Source organism: Crinia signifera, chromosome 9, assembly GCF_055691185.1.
Source record: "Crinia signifera chromosome 9, ASM5569118v1, whole genome shotgun sequence".
Taxonomy (NCBI): Eukaryota; Metazoa; Chordata; class Amphibia; order Anura; family Myobatrachidae; genus Crinia; species Crinia signifera.
In genome coordinates, this window is record NC_139225.1 from 70,816,526 (window position 1) to 70,835,602 (window position 19,077).

The window sequence follows — 19,077 nt, forward strand, 5'->3', positions numbered from 1 at the left end:
TTCAAACTGTCAACAGGCCTCCTCTAAATCAGGGATGGGGAACATTTGGCTCTCAGCTGTTGTTGAACTACACATCCCAGCAAGTTTTAACATAGCTAAATAGCAAAACTGTAGCAGGGCATGCTGGGATGTGTAGTTTGGCAACAGCGGGGAAGCCAAAAGGTTCCCCATCCCTGCTCAGAAACAGCTGTGATTTTCATTGAGCCATGTGATATTTTAACATTTTGAGACTGGTTTATTTTTGCCAGGAAGGTTGGTGTTCGGATGTGGGGGGAGGTAAGGCTTAGGGGGAGAAATGCCCACAGCATTGAAGGTCCATATCAGAAGTGACTTCCACGTGGCCACTGTGGTCTGCAAGACAACGTTGATGTCAAAGAAGCTACGAGACCAGCAGGGATGGTTAATTAATAATCCAACTAGAGATTTCAACATGCTGAGTCTGTTCCATGTTGACAGGTCCACACTGTTGGCATCTCATGTAGACATGATGATTGTCAACAAGTTATACCACACCCATCTCAGTAGTTTCGTCAATTTAACAGGTCTATAGCCCTGTACATACCGGGCGACCCAGCTATTCTGGCTGAGCAACATTTGCAGCATGAACGATCAGCACATAGTGGGACACCCACTCAGCACACTGCGATGCTGTGTAATGAGCAGGGCATTGACTATTTTTTATAATAGGCAAAGACCCGCGATCTGGGAAAAGCCAGTTCAAGCACTGGCTTTTGGAGTGGAAATAATGTCAGAGCAAGCTGGAATGACCCCCATCCTGCCTAAAAGGAGCCAATTGTGGGTTCAAGGACATTTGGAAAGGACATCCTATCAAGCAGCAAAGATCCTAACAATTTTTTATTTACAGTTTCTTATATAGTGCAGCAGAGGCAGAACTCTGGGAGGCAATGGAGTCATCTGCCGCCGGGCTCCTGCTCCCAAGGGGGCACCTCTCCTCTCCTGCAATTTTGAATCAGTTAATTGAAAGCCATTGATATCACTTCTGTGGCTGACTCTGCCTCCTAGCAGGACCATAGAAGTCACAGTTTCTTTATTTTTAAACATAATATACATACATACATATATATTTACTGTATGTAAGGTGCAGTGTGTGTGTGTGGGGGGGGGGGACACCAATATTTATCTTGCCTCCGGGCAACTGGGACGAACTTACGCCACTGTAGTGCAGCATAGTCCATTGCGCTTTACAATTGGAAACTACAGTGATTAAACAAACTACCGTGTATACTCGAACCAAATATAAGCCGAGGCACCTAAGCTGGGTCTCCTGTCATTTTTGTTCCCCAGCTGGCAGGAATCTTACAGGATGAATAGCCAAGTACAGCGTGTGACAGGAAGGGAAGCTGTAATGTGTAATTACAGCGCTGCATGTATTCCACACTCACCATGGCAGGTCATGAGCCCCAGTGCCGGAGCCCTTGCTTACCGATACTGGCTGCTCCTTACTCTCCTGCCCGGCAGCACTTGGCGCGTCCTCCGTTTCTGCCTCTGTGTTAGTTTCCGGCCAGCGTGACAGCAGCACAGAGGCTGCAACATCATCAGCCTCTGCGTCACCAGGCCTTGCCACCGCCTCTGACTAAAGGACCATATACGGTAGGTAGATACAAACCGACATGGATTTAGGAGGGCCCTGCTCACAATCTATAGGGATAATTGGAGGGATACATAAGGATAGAATTCCACAGCATGGCAGTCCCACCAGATTACAGGACATTCCTGATGGGATGCAATTAGATATGAATGCTACTGGAGGTTGTGTGGGGGTCCTGAATATGATAGGCTTGCCCGACAAAAATCCTGCAAGTGTAAGTGGGAGCGAGCAATGAGTGTGGATCAGAGATGCAGATCGTGTGCAGAGCGGAGACGTTGGGTGGGGATATATTTTGAGATAAGCAAAGAGATATAAGTCGGTGTAGTCAGAGTAATGGCTTTGTATGTAAGTAGAAGTATTTTATATTGAATGTGGTAATATACAGGCAACCAATGGAGAGACTGACAAAGCGGATCAGCAGACGATGAATGCCAGGAAGATCAGCCTCGCAGCTGCATTCAAAATGGATTGTAGTGGTGAGAGTCTTTTCTTAGGAAGACCGGTAAGGAGGCAATTGCAATAATCAATGCGTGATAAAATGAGTGCATGGATTAGAGTTTTTCCAGTGTCTTGTGTAAGGTATGGACAAATTTTGGATATGTTTTTTTAGATGCATGTAATACGATTTAGAGACAGATTGAATGTGAGGAATAAAGGATAGTTCAGAGTCGAGAATGACCCCTAGGCAGCGAGCTTGTGGAGTAGGATCAATTGTTGTGGTCTCAACAGTGAAAGAGATATCAGGTTGGTAACCACTCTTGGCTGGTGGGAATATAATTAATTCTTTTTTGGAAATGTTGAGTTTGAGGTGGCGAGAGGACATCCAAGATGAAATGGCAGAAAGACATTCAGAGACACGGAGCAATACTGATGGTGACAATTCCGGGGAGGATAGATTTGAGTATCATCAGCGTACAGGTGATACTGAAATCCAAAAGAGTTGATTAGTTTCCCAAGTGATGAGGTATAGATTGAGAAAAGCAGAGAACCTAAGACTGAACCTTGTGGTACTCCAACAGACAGAGGTAGTCAGGAGGAGGTAGCATCAGTGAAGTAAACACTAAAAGAGCGATTAGATAGGTAGCAAGAGAACCAAGAAAGAGCTGTTTTCTGAAGACCTAGGGATTGTAGTGTTTGTATGAGAAGAGAGTGGTCGACAGTGACAAAGGCAGCTGAGAGATCTAGAAGAATAAGTGAGAAATTGCCTTTAGATTTAGCAGTGACCAGAACATTTACTACTTTAGTCAGTGCTGTCTCTGTGGAGTGTTGAGAGCGAAAGCCTGACTGAAGTGGGTCCAATAAGTTGTAGGAGTTAAGAAAGTGTGTGAGGCGAGTGTAGGCAAGTCTCTCAAGTAGCTTGGAGGGGCATGGGAGCTAGGACGGTAATTAGAGTTTGGATCAGAATTGTTTTTTTTTTTTTTTTAGAATGGGAGTAATAAGTGCATGCTTTAACAGAGAAGGAAATATACCAGTAGAGAGAGAGGTTATAGATTTTAGTTGAGACTGGGATAAGCACAGGAGAAAGAGCTTTAATGACTTGTAAGGGTATAGGATCAAGAGGAGAGTTAGTGGAGTAGGAAGATAAGAGTGTGGATACTTGTCCTCACTTGTGGGGTCAAATGAGGAGAAAGTGGCAAAGGGCTCAGGAAAGGAAGTAAGCAAGTCACTGCTAGAATCCAAGATGAAATTGCATGCTCTTCCTCAGCCAATCTTTTCCTTGAAGAAGGAAGCAAGCTCTTGCGCACTGATATTGTCTGGTGGGGAGGGTAAAGAAGTGATTTAAATGTATCAAAAAGTCGCTTGGGGTTAGTGGCATGAAAAGAGATGAGAGATTGAAAATAAGTTTGTTTAGCAGTGTCCAGAGCATTACGATAGGAGTGGTAGGTTGTCTTAAATGTGACAATGTCACTTGGATTTTGAGATTTACGCTACTGATGTTCAAATCTACATGATAGTTTTTGCAGGTGTAGTGTTAATTAAAAGTGCCACGGTTGTCATCTAAGCATAAGTGGATTGTGAGAAGTAGCTGGAGCAGCTTCATCAAGGGCAGTTTGTAGAGTCTGGTTCAGGTGGGTTACAGCTGTCTCAGGACCACGTGATAGTGCTGCAGGGGAAGCAGTGTCTGATTGCATGAACCAAGCATCTGTAATACACACCAGATTGAAATTGCCAGAGATGAAGATATCGTGGACTGATGTTAGTTTATTGCAAACAGAGCGTGCATTTAGTAAGGCACATTTTAGTAATTTGGAGGGTGATGCGATACATGTGACATTTATGAGGTTGGCTAGATTTCTATATTGTTTTGACTCCGGTGAATGTGAGTGGGGCAGGTGATTAGGGTCTGGATTTGTGGATATATCACCAGCTAATAAAAGCAGAAGAGCTAAATAAATGTTAGTGGAGGTTTGTGAATATTTGGTGAAACCTGGTTTCAAGTGGTGTCCAGTATCCTGAGTCAGACACAGGTTGAAGCAGACTTTACTGTGATAGACTGAGTGGTATTACTAGATGACTCCCCTCACCCTGTATTTTCAAAGCTGCTGCCTGTCTAACTATGCAACTTCTCCACTGGTGACATTTCTAAAAACAACACAATCCACTCTCCCTCTGTCCTCTCCTCCACTATTACCTTTTCTAAATCCTGCTTTTAAAACTTTTATAGCGCTGCTCCCCTCTCCTATCAAATTATAAATATCCTCGTTCAGCCCATCTCTTCTAGACTGCAAGCTCTCTGGTAGGGTCACTCCTCCCTCCCCTTGGTTCACACAACTATCCTGGTCTCCAGTGCACCCCCAACTCACCCAACAGGGTCCCCAACCAATCTTGTTATTCTGTCTGACCGGTGTATAAAAAAAATCTCAACTTTGGGCAGAATGTGTGGTTTCAAAATGTAATAAAGTGGAGTGCTAATCTACCAGCCAGGGCGGTACGGATGGTGTAATGGTTAGCATTACTGCCTCACAGCGCTGAGGTCATGGGTTAGATTCCAACCATGGCTCTAACTGTGTGGCGTTTGTATATTCTCCCTGTGCTTGCGTAGGTTTCCTCCGGGTACTCCGGTTTCCTGCCACAATCCAAAAATATACTGGTAGGCTAATTGGCTCTGAACAAAATTAACCCTAGAATATCTGTGTGTGTGTGTATATGTGGTAGGGAATATAGATTGTAAGCTCCACTGGGACAAGGACTGATGTGACTGTTCATATAGTCTCTATAAAGCGCTGCGGAATATGTGTCGCTATATAAGAAACTTTTAATAATAACAATAAACAGCCAACTAGCTCCTGTCATTTGTCAAACACCTATAATAACATATAGAAGTGCGACTGTATGCCCAACCCTCCTACACACAGAACTCCAGGGAAAGCTGATCATCTTCATGTTTGTCTGCTTTAAATCTTTACAGCTCTCTAGAAGCAGCAATAAATGCTTAGGGATTTAGATATAGTGAGGCAAATGCATTAAGCCTGGTCAAGTGATGAAACAGGGAAAAAGTGGAAGGTGAAAAGGCATCAGCCAATCTGTTTGGAAAATGACAGTTAGGAGTGGATTGGCTGGTGCCTTTTCACCTTCCACTTTATCAGGCTTAGAACATGTGCCCCACTATTCCATAAATTGAACACATCTGAATTATCCAAAATGGATAATGAAGTGACTTATTTGCTATTACAGCCTAGGAAACGACAAAAGTATATTCCTTTTATTACTTCTAAAATATGCAAGCTCCCCCTCATTGTATTTTTTATTTTATTTTTATTGGGAGGAGGGGGAGACAAATGAAAAAAAAAGGAGAACAGCAAGTGATAACAGTTTATTTTTTTACTTTAAGAATAAAATAAGTTACAATATGATAGCACGATCAACAGGACCGAGAATAAAGAATTTACACGAGGTCAGGTTAGGACACAAGTACTGTAGATACAGTATGGCGAGTGCATACAAAGTAGCAGCTTGTGCCTCATCCATGACTATAGGCAGCTTGGCAATTAATTTCATGTGCAACACAAGTCCTGGGCCTGGACTCTTCTTCAGGTGTGTAGGCACCATGTGTTCCTCCTTCATGTGTTCCTTGCATTTTATACTGCACCTGATAAAGCAAACATTACGCAAAAGGCTTTAAAATAAATGCCCAAAGGCTCTCATGAGGCTCACAAGAGTTAAACTTCACTAGTTTGGAAGCCAAGTCTTGTAGAGCATGGAGACAGACATTTTTGGATAAATAATAATAATAATAATTATTGCCTGCAACTTTGTGACACAGGACCTAGTGCGCCTGTACTTTATGTAGGACACTATTCGATAATTTAGAAAATGATATCAATTTCATTTTGTGTAATTGTACATAATAAAGCAGAAAATCTACACTGAGCATGGTTGTCCGCATTACTCACCTTACAAACTACTTATCCACTAGGCCATACCCTGAGAGAAAGACCCTGGAAGGAGGAAAAACATAGGTAAAAAAAAGGAAAAATTTAATGCATCATAATATTTGGAATCAAATATTCTGCCATAGAAAATAAAGTCTTAAATAAAAAATAAAATCCCAATGTTAAAGTATACGTTCTAAAAAGGAACATTCTATTAGAACTAACAGGCCTATACTTAGGACACATGGGTATGTACGGAGACTCGAGGAAAATAAATTCCGGTACTTGTTTCCTAGCACGACGCCCACTAAGCAAATAGCTTAGTGGGCTATTCTGTGTAGGAAAATCGCATCGGATCGCGTACCGTATATAGTGCTGTGCGATGTCCATATTAAGTGCACAGGAGTGCTTATACAATGAAATATCGCATATGATCGCATGGCACCAAATACGATGCAATATTTCATTGTACAAGCACCCATGCCATGAGATGTGATGGGTGCTTACTATGACATGTGATTACACGTGATGGGTGCTTACAATTGTAAGCACCTCTGGCATTGTTTTGAGTCACCCCCTGTATCCACACCACCCCGAAGTACGGCGAGCCCCACGAGGGGTGGCGGAATGCATCCTCAGACCTTTTCATACCCACACTAGCCATGTTGGCGTGGAGTTGATTTTATATAGTGTGGCGAGCGCAGCGAGCCACCAAGCCCGAAGCGTGGCGAGCCCCGCGAGGGGACACAGAACACCTGTAAAGTAATCCTCGTGCGCTCACCACGTTTCGGGCTCGGTGGCTCACCACACTATATACATTCAACTCCACGCCAACGTGGATAGTGGGGGTATGAAAAGGTCGGAGGACGCGTTCAGCTGCGCTCACCATGCTTCGGGGTGACATGGATAGTGCTGTTGTTTTAGGAACACATTCATACAGCTGACACAGTACTGACGACATGTGTTAACTAATAAATTATTTACTTAAATTATTTATGCTACATTAATCAAATTTGTTAAGAACATTAATTAGTGTAAATCGCATTGCATTCTAGTACTATGCAATGCAATTTGACTACGTTTGTGTACGTAGCAAATCTGGGCGTCGTGCTAGGAAACAAGTACCGAAATTCCTTACTGAATTAAGAAGGGGATTCTTCACCATTAAAAATTCTGGAACGCATTGCCGGCGGGGGTAATTACAGCAACTACTGCTAATGAATTTAAATCAATACTGGATACATTTTTGGCCACTAAGAACTACTGACTTCAATGAGTCATATCTATAGGATTCCCTAAGTCAAAAAGGTTAAACTCTATGGTCGTCTTTTTTCAACCTTAATTACTATGTTACAGGTCCTCCTATGACCACATTGGATCTAGTAGTTTCAGCCAGAGGCTCAATAGCCAATGCAGAGGTAAGGGGAGACAAGGGGCATCCCTTTCGGTTGCCATTACTGACCCCAAACCCCAAGGAGAGACAACCATTGAGGGGACAGAGTATAGAGCTAAAATATAATCCATGATTCCTAAAACCAAATTGCAACAATACAGACTGCAGTTATCCCCAGTGTAATAGAACTCCTTTTCAGCACCAGATGTCCTTTATTAAAATCCGCAGTGCTCTAATTTAGAAGTAGTGTCTGGGGCCTGCATGCCTGGGACAAAACAAACCTGTTGTGAAATTACAAGTCCCATCATGCCGGCCCCAGTTTTGTTATTAGGGAGTGCTAAAACTATGGCAAGGCATGCTGGTATGTGTACAGCTGGAGGGCCACAGTTTGGACATGCCTGACTATAAGCAATTAATTTGTCGAAAAGCTTATTTAACAATGCTATTGGATGATAATGTTGAACCAAAGTGGGAGCTTTACCGGGCTTGTGTATAGCAACAATTTGGGCTTCCAAGATTTATTTTGGGAAAGCATTATAAAAAGGGTAAACATTGAGATATGCACTACATGTCTATTCGATTTTGCTTATAGAAGCAAAGTAGACTAGAAAATCAAATGGGCATCCAATGGTTTTTCTACATTCGATGCAGATTCAACCCCAATGCACGCACCCGTGCAGTGTAAATCAAATAGAAAAATAGTCTTGTCAGGCAAGACTATATGGTACAGATCTGTACTATATAGTCAAATCTAATGCATTTTCTGTACCATTCGATAACAATCGAATTGCAAGCAAAATTGCACCATGTGTACCCACTATTAGATTGAGACACCTCATTAAAAAATGCTAGTTCCCTTTTATAACTTTTACAGAAATTAATCAGATAGCCATCGGGACCAGGGGCCTCGTCATGCAGCATGACATCAATAGTTGTGTTCTCCATGATCGTTTATCAGAACTAGTAGCAGACAGGCGGGCCTCAGAATCTAGCTCAGGTGGAGAGGTTGCTTAGGACTGAATTTCAGCCTCTAGTGGTTGGGGGATGTTAGAATTAGAATGTAAATTATATAGCCGAGTGTAATAGGCGACAAAAGTGTTTGCAATATCGTAGGTATCAGAAACCTAAAGGCCGGACTAAGCAGGTCCAGTTCAGCGGGACCAGATTGGTCACAAGGAGGCAGTGTAGGGTTACACACATAGCAGGGGACCGGATCCTGCAGAACAGGTTCGGATTTCTAGTGTTACACATTTGAATGTATGTATTCGCCTAGAAATCAGGCAGTCCCACTGTCCGGTCTTACCACAGCACACTAATGTGTAAGTGTCCGCATAGGAGCCTATGTGAGCGGGACCAGCTGCACCACTATGTGTGGTCCGGCCCTTAGAATTATATACCAGATTAATACATGCAATGGCACGGTAACCTCAACTTCCGGGCTAAGAGACTACCAGCTTTATTTCGCAAGACCTAAGATCTGATACAAACAAGACAGTTTAATTGTACTTCTTGGAGGAAGAGAGAAAAGAGTTAACCTTTTCCCTTGCTATCAATAAGTCTTAGAGGATTTTTTAAGGGGAGGGGGGGGGGGGGGGGGGGTGTCGGGTCAGCCTTATGTGCAGTTATGTGCAGTTTCTCAGCGAGCAGTCTCCTTTTCAGCTAATTTATTATGTGCAGTTTCTCAGCGAGCAGTCTCCTTTTCAGCTAATTTGAAATTAAGCTTATGAGCTTTCTTATATCTAGTTGCCGCCTGCGTAACCGACCCACGTATTCCAGCTTTAAAGAAGCACAAGGATTAAAAATAGCAGTCTTCTGGTACTTATATATAAATCTGGTAATGATAGTAGTTTTCTGCCTGAAATGTCACCAGGAAATGTTTTTCAAAATGTATTTTATTGAAACTTGAATTATGAGACAACAAATAGTGAAGGTGGTCACCAGGAAATGTTAAATTCTGGCCTGTCATTATCTGGGCCTCCAATCAATAAGCTAGCCATGTTGCAAAGGTGAATATATAAAAACAGTATAAATCCTTTGAGTGTATTTGTCAAAATAGGTGTGAAAACTGCAAAGGAAACATCTTTATACATCATAATGGCCTGTAATGGTTACCTTATGTGGGAATATCTTTTTGTACACAGCATTTTTTTTTTTAAATTATATTAAAAAAAGGACACTGGAATTTTTAGCGGATATTTTGCACAGCTCACAGATTTTGGCACTAAAGGGTTAATGAACAAAATATATGGGCCCTCGCGGCCAAGTTTGCGTGAGGAGGGAACCTACAAAAAGGGTCAGTGATCTGTAAATGGTTTTAATATAAGGATCTGTAAATTTGCAATATACTATACAATAAGGGGCCTCCTGGGTTGTCTTTCTGATGCATGGGTATTAATGCAGGAATACTTAAGTCAGCAAAAGTAGTAGACATGGAGAAAGAGTCCTGATGAGAAATCCCATATAACCAAATACCTAGTTATTGTAATGTACACAATATATATTTGTGAATTCACATAAGTTTTTGAAACTATGACATGATCAGCTTCTTAGTGTTCATATAGTTTACAATACCATTCAGAAGCCATCTGGCTGGGTCTTCCAAGAAGTGTAGCAGCCTTTAATTAGGAATCAATAAGGTTTATTGTTTGGGGGTAATAATTGGATTTTTAGACCTATACATGGTAATACATATTCTCACCAACACGTCGCTTGAGGTCTTCAAGTTCCTTCAAAAGCTGGCTATACCTCACATGGCAGCATTCACAGGTCTAGAATAAATAGATATATTATAATAAATACCATAAAATCCCCAAGAGCTAGAGAGAACAATGTCTGTGCAGCTATTTCTCTATACATTCAGATAATTCTCCCCCACCTGCACACACACTACCCTACAGAGGTCCTATAATCTATGTTCACACTGACATTTGCAGTCGGTTTTTCTCTAAAGACAGATTGCAATATAGTTAGATTTTGTGTAAGTAGTCTAATCTATAAATGCAGGAGTGACTTTTTGGTGGCTGTGATGCTTAAGAGTAGTTAGGGCTCCAGGTATACTGTACATCGGAGTGGGTGAAGGGAGTCTGTTTTTCTACCTATTTCACTGTAAAGGTATTTCTCCATTTCTACTTGATTTTCTATAGCGCACTATTGGTATACATGCATGGACACAGGTGACAGTATTGCAGTCACATTGATAGAACCATCTGTGCTGAGCACTGGAGATCATTAAAACCTGGACTGTCATGTTATGGGGGTGTGGATGATTAGATGGACAGTGTCTAAATGTCAATAGGTCTACCACAAAAGGTCGATATGCAATAGGGGGTCAGGGTCAAACTGTTGACACGTGAAATGGGCAACATGAGTTTCTCACTTTTTTTTTGTGTTATCGACAACAGTCAACATGGACCCCCAATTAGTGTAATACATACCTCACATGGCTCTTCAGGCTTGGTGCCTTGCTACACTCAGAATACTATTTTCTCCCTCTATGCCAAAGAAGGACGGTGAAGCTAGTGGTGCTTTTTACCTATGGGCTGCAGCTCCCCCAGGTAAAATCTGCCGCTGTGTGATGCCAGATGCAGACTGCACTGGCTTCACTGTGGTTAACAGTGACAGTCCAAACTGCAAGTCTCCACAACGCAATCCCATTTGGAGGTGTTCCCTCCTTCCGGGATGCCTCTATGGGCTGCTGCAGAGGGAGGGATGCGCAGTACCGAGGACAATACTGCGCATGCACCGGACCCGGGCAGAGAACATGCATCTGTGGACTGCTTCCGAAGCAGCCCATAGAGGCTGAGGGCCAGCGTATGCCCGTCCAAAGCTACTGCATATGCGCCGGTCCCGCGATGGGGGTCTGGACCGGCAGCAGGGACCAGCAGGCGATGCCAGTGGGTCCAGCTGGCACCGGCGGTGGGCACTAGTGGTTGCAGCAGCAGGGGGGGGCAGACCCCTCCTCCACAGAGGTAAGAGCTGCCACTGGGTGAAGCAAACAAGACAGATTTAAAAAAAAAATTTAAATGATGAAAAACTCATGTCAAACTTTACCTTTTTTCGTATTGACATTTGGACCCTGTTGACAGTCTAAATAGACACTGTAGATCTATCATCCGGGGAAAAGGCAAAAATGGTCCCATCCAAAGTCATTTGATAATATTGTGTGAATACTTTCCTGTTCGCTTGGGTTTGCATTGCACAGGCTCGGATGGTGCCACCAGCTGCTTGGGTGTTTGTTTAACTTACGTGATGGCTAGTAGGTATAGACACCACAAATTGGTTTGTATATGAAGCGGGAAGACCATAGGCCATACAATCTGATCGGAGTTTAAACTGGGAACTAGACTGCAATCAGATGGCTTATCTGGGTTTTAAGCCCCGTTTACATGGGGTGACAAACTTCATGCTTAAGCACAGATCGCTGACATACAGTACATGCAATGCCCCAGCAACATGTGCCGAGTGATCTGTGCCGACCAGTGTTCTCTGATGAGAACACTGGCACTGTGACTAGATTTTGACTGCATCATCATCGCCCGGGAGTATACACACAGAGCGATCCGTGCTTATTTTTTAAGTGTAGTCATGTCACTTAGAAATAGCCCTGAAATTGTTCAGTGTGTATGGGCCTTTATGCTTAGTCTATCACAAGTACTTTGTTAGTTTTTGTTTTTCATCATTATTTCAATGTATCAGTACTAAACTTTAATGCTGTGGCAAGTCAACCCATTAACTAGATCTCTATTGCTACACATCTAGATAGAACAGAAAGACATGTCAGCTCTTACACCCTTCAGCCCAAATACATGATACAATTTAAGCCACCAGACCATATAAATCAAGTCAGTACTAGCTTCAGGAGAAAATATGCAGTGATTATGGGGCATACACATGCCCCATAATATCACAAGCGATATGGCTAAATAACTAAGGAATTAAGCACAAATCGCTCAGTGTGTATGCGCCATTGCGATGGGAATGCGCAGCCCTGCACGTCGCTATCACCAGTCTAGATCATTCAATGATGTAGTATATATCTAGTCATATCGCTTAGCAACAGACTGCAAATCACTTGTGTTTTAAGAAGCAATCTACTTCCACCCTCCTGTAATATCGACCGATTATTAAATGATTATTATTTATACTTAACACAAATCTCCTATACTAAATCGCTCAGCAAAATCTGTGTGTATCTCCAGACTGTGGGAAACCTCCCACACTAAAATGCTCAGAACATAATCTCTTACTCAAATCTCTCCCCCAAAAAAACAATTATAGGAGTAAACAGACTATAGAAAGTGAAAACAGATAAAAAAAAAACAGCAAAATCCCCCCCCCCCCCCCCCCCCCCCCAAACAAACCCAACATGTATGTATGCAAGAATGGTGTACGGATGGTGTAATGGTTAGCATTACTGCCTCACAGCGCTGAGGTCATGGGTTAGATTCCCACCTTGGCTCTATCTGTGCAGAGTTTGTATATTCTCCCCGTACTTGCGTGGGTTTCCTCCGGTTACTCAGTTTTTCTCCCACAAGCCAAAAATATACTGGTAGGTTAATTGGCTCTCAACAAAAATTAACCCTAGAATGTCTGTGCGTGTATATGTGGTAGGGAATATAGATTGTAAGTTCCACTGGGGCAGGGACTGATGTGAATGTTCAAATATTCTCTGTAAAGCGCTGCAGAATATGTGTGTACTATATAAGAAACTTAATAAATAAATCATACTAGTATTAGATTTTTTTTTTTACATTTTTAAAGCTATATTAAATACTATTACATACCTCTAGGTGGCGGCATCGCTCTGATTCCGTTGTACTATTGAACAGAAATTAAACAACATTCATGAGGAAAAAAATACTGCCTGCAATTACAAATAATGGACACAATTCTACATTCAGGTATACATAGAAAGATTTGTGCTCTCAACATTACAATAGCCGTTTGAATCTGCCTCTACAGGTATATGTACTGTTTGCCACAGGGTTACCCCGGGGATAAAGCTTTGCTGCAAGCTATTCAATTAGGGACACTACTAGTGTGGCCAATCGCGGGATCCTGGGATTTGGCCCCCAAAACGCCGGAATTTCAATCCCAGGATTTTGCGCCCAGTCTAATGCCGGGCAGCGTCTGAGCATCGCTCAGACGCTGCCCGACTTCTCTCGGCAGCACTGCGCAGCGTGACCTCTCAGCGTGACGAGATCAGGAGGTCACACTGCGCAGGCAGAGGTCGTGCCCGGCAGTATGATGCCGTGCCGCCCGCCCACCCAGCAGCATGGACAACCCTCCCCCCACCCAGCAACCGGGCTCCTGGCTCCCGGCAGTATGACACTGAGCGGCAACCCAGCAACCCCATCAAATATAAGTAAATGCACGGCAGTCAGGGTGTCTTTTTATTAGGAAAGCCAATCCCGGGATTGAGGCATTTTTCAATCCCGAGATTGAAAAAAATGCCCCGGGATTGGCTTCCCTAGACAGTACCCCCATGCGGTAAACACCAGAGAGTGCACTTCAGGAGCTACAAGGAAAAATGTGCATTAAATAGCAGGTACACAGTGGGGGAGTGAGGGGGTTAATTTATATTGCCCAAACAGCTGCGCTTCTGTGCAGCCACCAGATGGGGTGTCTTTCTGTGCTGACCAATCAGCAATACAGTAGACACCAGGGGAGAGTGCAGATATGCAGAAGGGCCATGAGATCCCTCTGATTGGAAGCTGCCAGAAGAATATCATTCTGCACTTAACTGGTCGTGTTATCGCAACCAGATCAGTGTGTGGTCACAAAAGATGTGACCATGCCAGGCAAGTTGTTAACCAATGGAGAACTAACTTCCAGTGATCTGACTGAAAACATGCATATCCAATCTGAACTGCCAAAATGGTACAACAGGTGAAGAGAGGATTCATGGAACCAATAATGTTCTGTCTGACAAACATATCCGGAAACAGAACTCTAGCTAAGTGCAGTGGTCCATTTCAGAAAGTTCCCACTTGCCGAATATTTATATTGGTAGAAAACTAGGGATGTGGAACTTATAATAAAATTCTCAGACACTTTACCTTCATTCAATTAATAGCTAGAGACTGGCTGAAATTACATACAGAAATATATACCAGAAATAGAAGATTTATAAATACAGAATTCGGTACTTATGTATTATCTGGGCTCCCATGTTAAATGCACCCCATTTTTTCATACTCCTACTATCCAACTACGCATGGAGTTAATTTTATATAGTGTGGCGAGCGCAGCGAGCCACCGTGCCCGAAGCGTGGCGAGCGAGGGGACGCGTCTCATAAGAAAAACGAGAGCCCAGATATTACATAAGTACCCAGAATTTTCTTCCCAATACACGCATATCGAGCACTGAAATAATTACATAAAAAAAAAAAAAACACGCTTCATGTTAATATTTAGGTTTATTCAGTTCATCCTGTTCTGCAGGATCAGGCCAGACCGCTGTGTGACCCACATACAGCCTAAACGGGTCCCGCTTGTCCGCTATATGTGGCTTGAATACAATTATTCTATACAACTAGGTGATTCATCGCGCCCTACGGGCGCTCTTCACACCGTCGTAAGGGGCTGCGCCCCCTTAATTTGTGAACGTTTGTATATGAGAAATATGGTTAAAATTGTATGAAAGATGCCCTGTATTGCAACTTAGGTGTCCGCGAATCGCGGGAGGGGGGGTCACGGAGGGTGCCGCGAATTGCAGGAGGGGGGGTCGCGGGGGGTGCCGCGAATTGCAGGAGGGGGGGTTGTGGGGGGGTGGATGCTGCGAATCGCGGGAGGGGAGGGATTGCAGAGAATTGCGGGAGGGGGGTCGCGGGGTGGGTTGCCGCAAATCGCGGGAGGGGGGTTACGGGGGCGGGGGTTGCGGCGAATCATGGTAGGGGGGGTCGCGGGGTGGGGTGCCGAGAATCGCGGGGGGGTGTGTGTGTGCCGTGAATCGCGGGAGTGGGGGTCGCGGGGGGGTGGGGGGGTGTGACGCGAATCGCCACAAGAAAAAATCAACACAGAAAGGTCAACACATGTAAATGTTGACATAAGTGTGGCACTTCATTGGTGTCCATGTCGACACATGAGAATGAATATGAAAACATTCAAAAAATGAAAAAAAAAAACTTCAAAAACTCATGTCAACCTTTTTCATTGTCGACCATAGCCATGTCAGTGTTTTCCATGTACAATTTAATTCTGGAGCTGCCGCGAATCGCGGGGGGGTGCCGCGAATTGCGGGAGGGGGGGTCGCGTGGGTGGGTGCCGCGAATCGCGGGAGGGGGGTTACGGGGCGGGGGTTGCGGCGAATCATGGGAGGGGGGGTCGCGGGGGTGTGCCGTGAATCACGGGAGGGGGGGTCACGGGGTGGGGTGCCGAGAATCGCGGGGGAGGTGTGTGTGTGTGTGCCGTGAATCGCGGGAGTGGGGGTTGTGGGGGGGGGGTGGGGGGGGTGTGACGCAAATCACCACAAGAAAAAAATCAACACAGAAAGGTCAACACATGTAAATGTTGACATAAGTGTGGCACTTCATTGGTGTCCATGTCGACACATGAGAATGAATATGAAAATATTCAAAAAATGACAAAAAAACTTCAAAAACTCATGTCAACCTTTTTCATTGTCGACCATAGCCATGTCAGTGTTTTCCATGTGCAATTTAATTCTGGAGCTGCCGCGAATCACGGGGGGGTGCCGCGAATTGCGGGAGGGGGGGTCGCGGGGGTGGGTGCCGCGAACCGCGGGAGGGCGGGGTTCACAGGGGTTCCGGTGGGGGGTTGCCGCGAATTGCGGGAGGTGGGGGGTCACGGGGGGTGCCGCGAATCGCGGGAGGGGGGGTTGCGGGGGGTGTGACGCGAATCGCCACAAGAAAAAATCAACACAGAAAGGTCAACACATGTAAATGTTGACATAAGTGTGCCACTTCATTGGTGTCCATGTCGACACATGACAATGAATATGAAAAAATTAAAAATAAATCTTCAAAAACTCATGTCAACCTTTTTCATTGTCGACCATAGCCATGTCAGTGTTTTGCATGTGCCATTTAATCCTGGGGCTGCTGCGAATTGCGGGGGGGGGGGGGGGGGTGCCGCGAATCGCGGGAGGGGGGTCGCAGGGGGGGTGCCGCCAATCGTGCAAGGGGGGGGGTCGCGGGGGGGTTCTTTTTGCCACGAATCGCGGGAGGGAGGTCGCGGGGGGGGTGTTTTTTCCGCGAATCGGGGGGGGGGGGTCACGGGGGAGGGTTTGCCGCGATTCGCGGGAGGGGGGGGTCGCGGGGTGGTGGTTATGCCGCGAATTGCGGGAGGGGTCGTGGGGGGGTTCTTTTTGCAGCGAATCGCGGGAGGGGGGGTCGCGGGGGTGTTTTTGCTGCGAATCGCGGTAGGGGGGGGTCACGGGGGAGCGGGTGTTTTTGCCGCGAATCGCGGGAGGGGGGGGGGCGCGGGGGGGAGGTTTTGCCGCAAATCGCGGGAGGGGGGCACTCACCTGGTGGCTGTGGAGTAGCAGTGCTGGGCAACATGGGAAGGCAGTGGGTGTCTGGCACTGTCTGTGGGCTCACTGGGCTGGTTCTCTGTCACATACCTCCCAACATGACCCTCTCCAGGAGGGACACAATGCTCTGTTTCTAGACTTCCCCTTAATGTATGATTGCCATCACCTGTTTTAAACAGGTTAATTTCTCAGAAAGGTGTTCAGCACAGATGAAGGCAATCACACATTAAGAGGAAAGTCCAGGAACAGAGCGTTATAGACACAGACACCCACTTTGAGTGACAGATGTAGCCAAATATATAGGAGATATCGCATCGTATTGCATAGGTTTTGCAATGCAATGAGATGCAGCACATACTTTGAGCTGTGCAATGAGATGTGTGACAGCAGCGCGCATCTCATCGCACATAACAGTTGGGTACTCTTTACCTAGAACGGCGCCCACGATTGAAATCGCGGGCATCGCGGGTAAAATCGCGGTAATCGCGGGCATCGCGGGTAAATCGCGGGTACATGAAAATCGGGTACCCGCGATTACCGCGATTTTCCCATAGAGAACAATGTTAAAAAGCCTGATTGACCGCGATTTTAGCGTTAAATGCCTCAATGCCCGCGATTTTCCCATAGGAATCAATGTTAAATGGGCTACAGAGCCCAAATAGCCCCAATTAACCCTTAAATGTCCCCCCAATTTTTGTACGCCACCCCACGATCCACGCCAACCCGAAGCGTGGCGAGCGCAGCGAGCCTGCGAGGGGCGGCGGTACGCGTCCTACGACCTTTTCATGCCCTACTATCCACGTCGGCGTGGAGTTGAGAATAGAATAGTGTGGCGAGCGCAGCGAGCCACCGAGCCCGAAGCGTGGCGAGCGCAGCGAGCCCCGCGAGGGGACGCGGATACCTTCACAGGTAAGCGCGTCCCCTCGCGGGCTTCACAGGTGTCCGCGTGGCCACGGACACCTGTGAAGCCCGCGAGGGGACGCGCTTACCTGTGAAGGTATCCGCGTCCGCTCGCCACGCTTCGGGCTCGGTGGCTCGCTGCGCTCGCCACACTATTCTATTCTCAACTCCACGCCGACGTGGATAGTAGGGCATGAAAAGGTCGTAGGACGCGTACCGCCGCCGCTCGCCACGCTTCGGGTTGGCGTGGATCGTGGGGTGGCGTTAAAAATTTGGGGGGACATTTAAGGGTTAATGGGCTCTGTGGCCCATTTAACATTGATTTCTATGGCCAAATCGGGTGGATTGAGGCATTTAACACTAAAATCGGGTCCATCGCGGCTTTTAACATTGCTTCCTATGGGAAATCGGGAGCATCGCGTCGCGGGCATCGCGGGTACATTTATGGCCGGCCGCGACGCGACCGACGCGATTTTTCAGGTTTAACATGGTTTTCAATGGGAAAATCGCGGGCATCGCGTCGGTCGCGTGCAGGCATAAATGTACCCGCGATGCCCGCGACGGGCGCCGTTCTAGGTAAAGAGTACCAACAGTTGTACTGTGTATGGGCAACTTAACTTTCGGATTCTAACTTGCCTTCTAATGCCCACCAGGATACGTACTGGCGATCAACCAGTTCAAATACACAACCTTCCATCTGATATCTATCAACTCTGCATATCCTCCAACTCCATTTACACGCCCCTGACTAAACTAATTACATGTGGGCACCACATAACAGTGCAGTTAAGACTATGAGATTTGGGTCCAATATCACCTGATTCCGGTGGATCGGAAGAAATCTCACAAATTGCATGAGACATCCAATCCACGATCCCTTGAGCATCAGACCAGAGTCGGAGGTCGGACGTGCTGCACATCCAACCTCAGACTTCCTTCTGGCAAGTGGGGAAATCAGATTGGCATGCTAGCACGTACTCTATACTTGAGGCAGAGATTCCTTCTGCTTGACATTCTCACCCCTCCCATCTGCCCTCAGCACATGTCCCTGCATTGCGGTCTTCCTAATAAAATGGGCATTAAAATGGTAAGACCTTGATAAATTGCAATAATGTGTCAGTATTAGGGATTTTAGTTACCATCGTGAAATGTTGGATGGGCAACAATTTTTGCCAAACGTGCTAAAAAAAACACCTCACTTTAAAATGTTAATTTTATTTCTATAGTGCTCTTTAATTGTAGAATTTATCAATTTCTTCTTCTGTATTCTAAAGGTGCACTAAGATATTTGTAAACTATATGCACAACA

At 45.4% G+C, this 19,077-nt stretch overlaps 1 long non-coding RNA gene across 1 annotated transcript; it reads right to left on the reverse strand.

Moving 5' to 3' along the window:
* Positions 1-5,410: 5,410 nt before the first annotated feature.
* LOC146035622 (uncharacterized) lies at positions 5,411-13,276 on the reverse strand. Its single transcript, XR_014460686.1, has 4 exons — positions 13,159-13,276; positions 10,074-10,143; positions 6,004-6,048; positions 5,411-5,699 (listed from the first exon to the last, which is right to left on the reverse strand). It is a non-coding gene; the product is annotated as an uncharacterized LOC146035622 (long non-coding RNA).
* Positions 13,277-19,077: the final 5,801 nt, after the last annotated feature.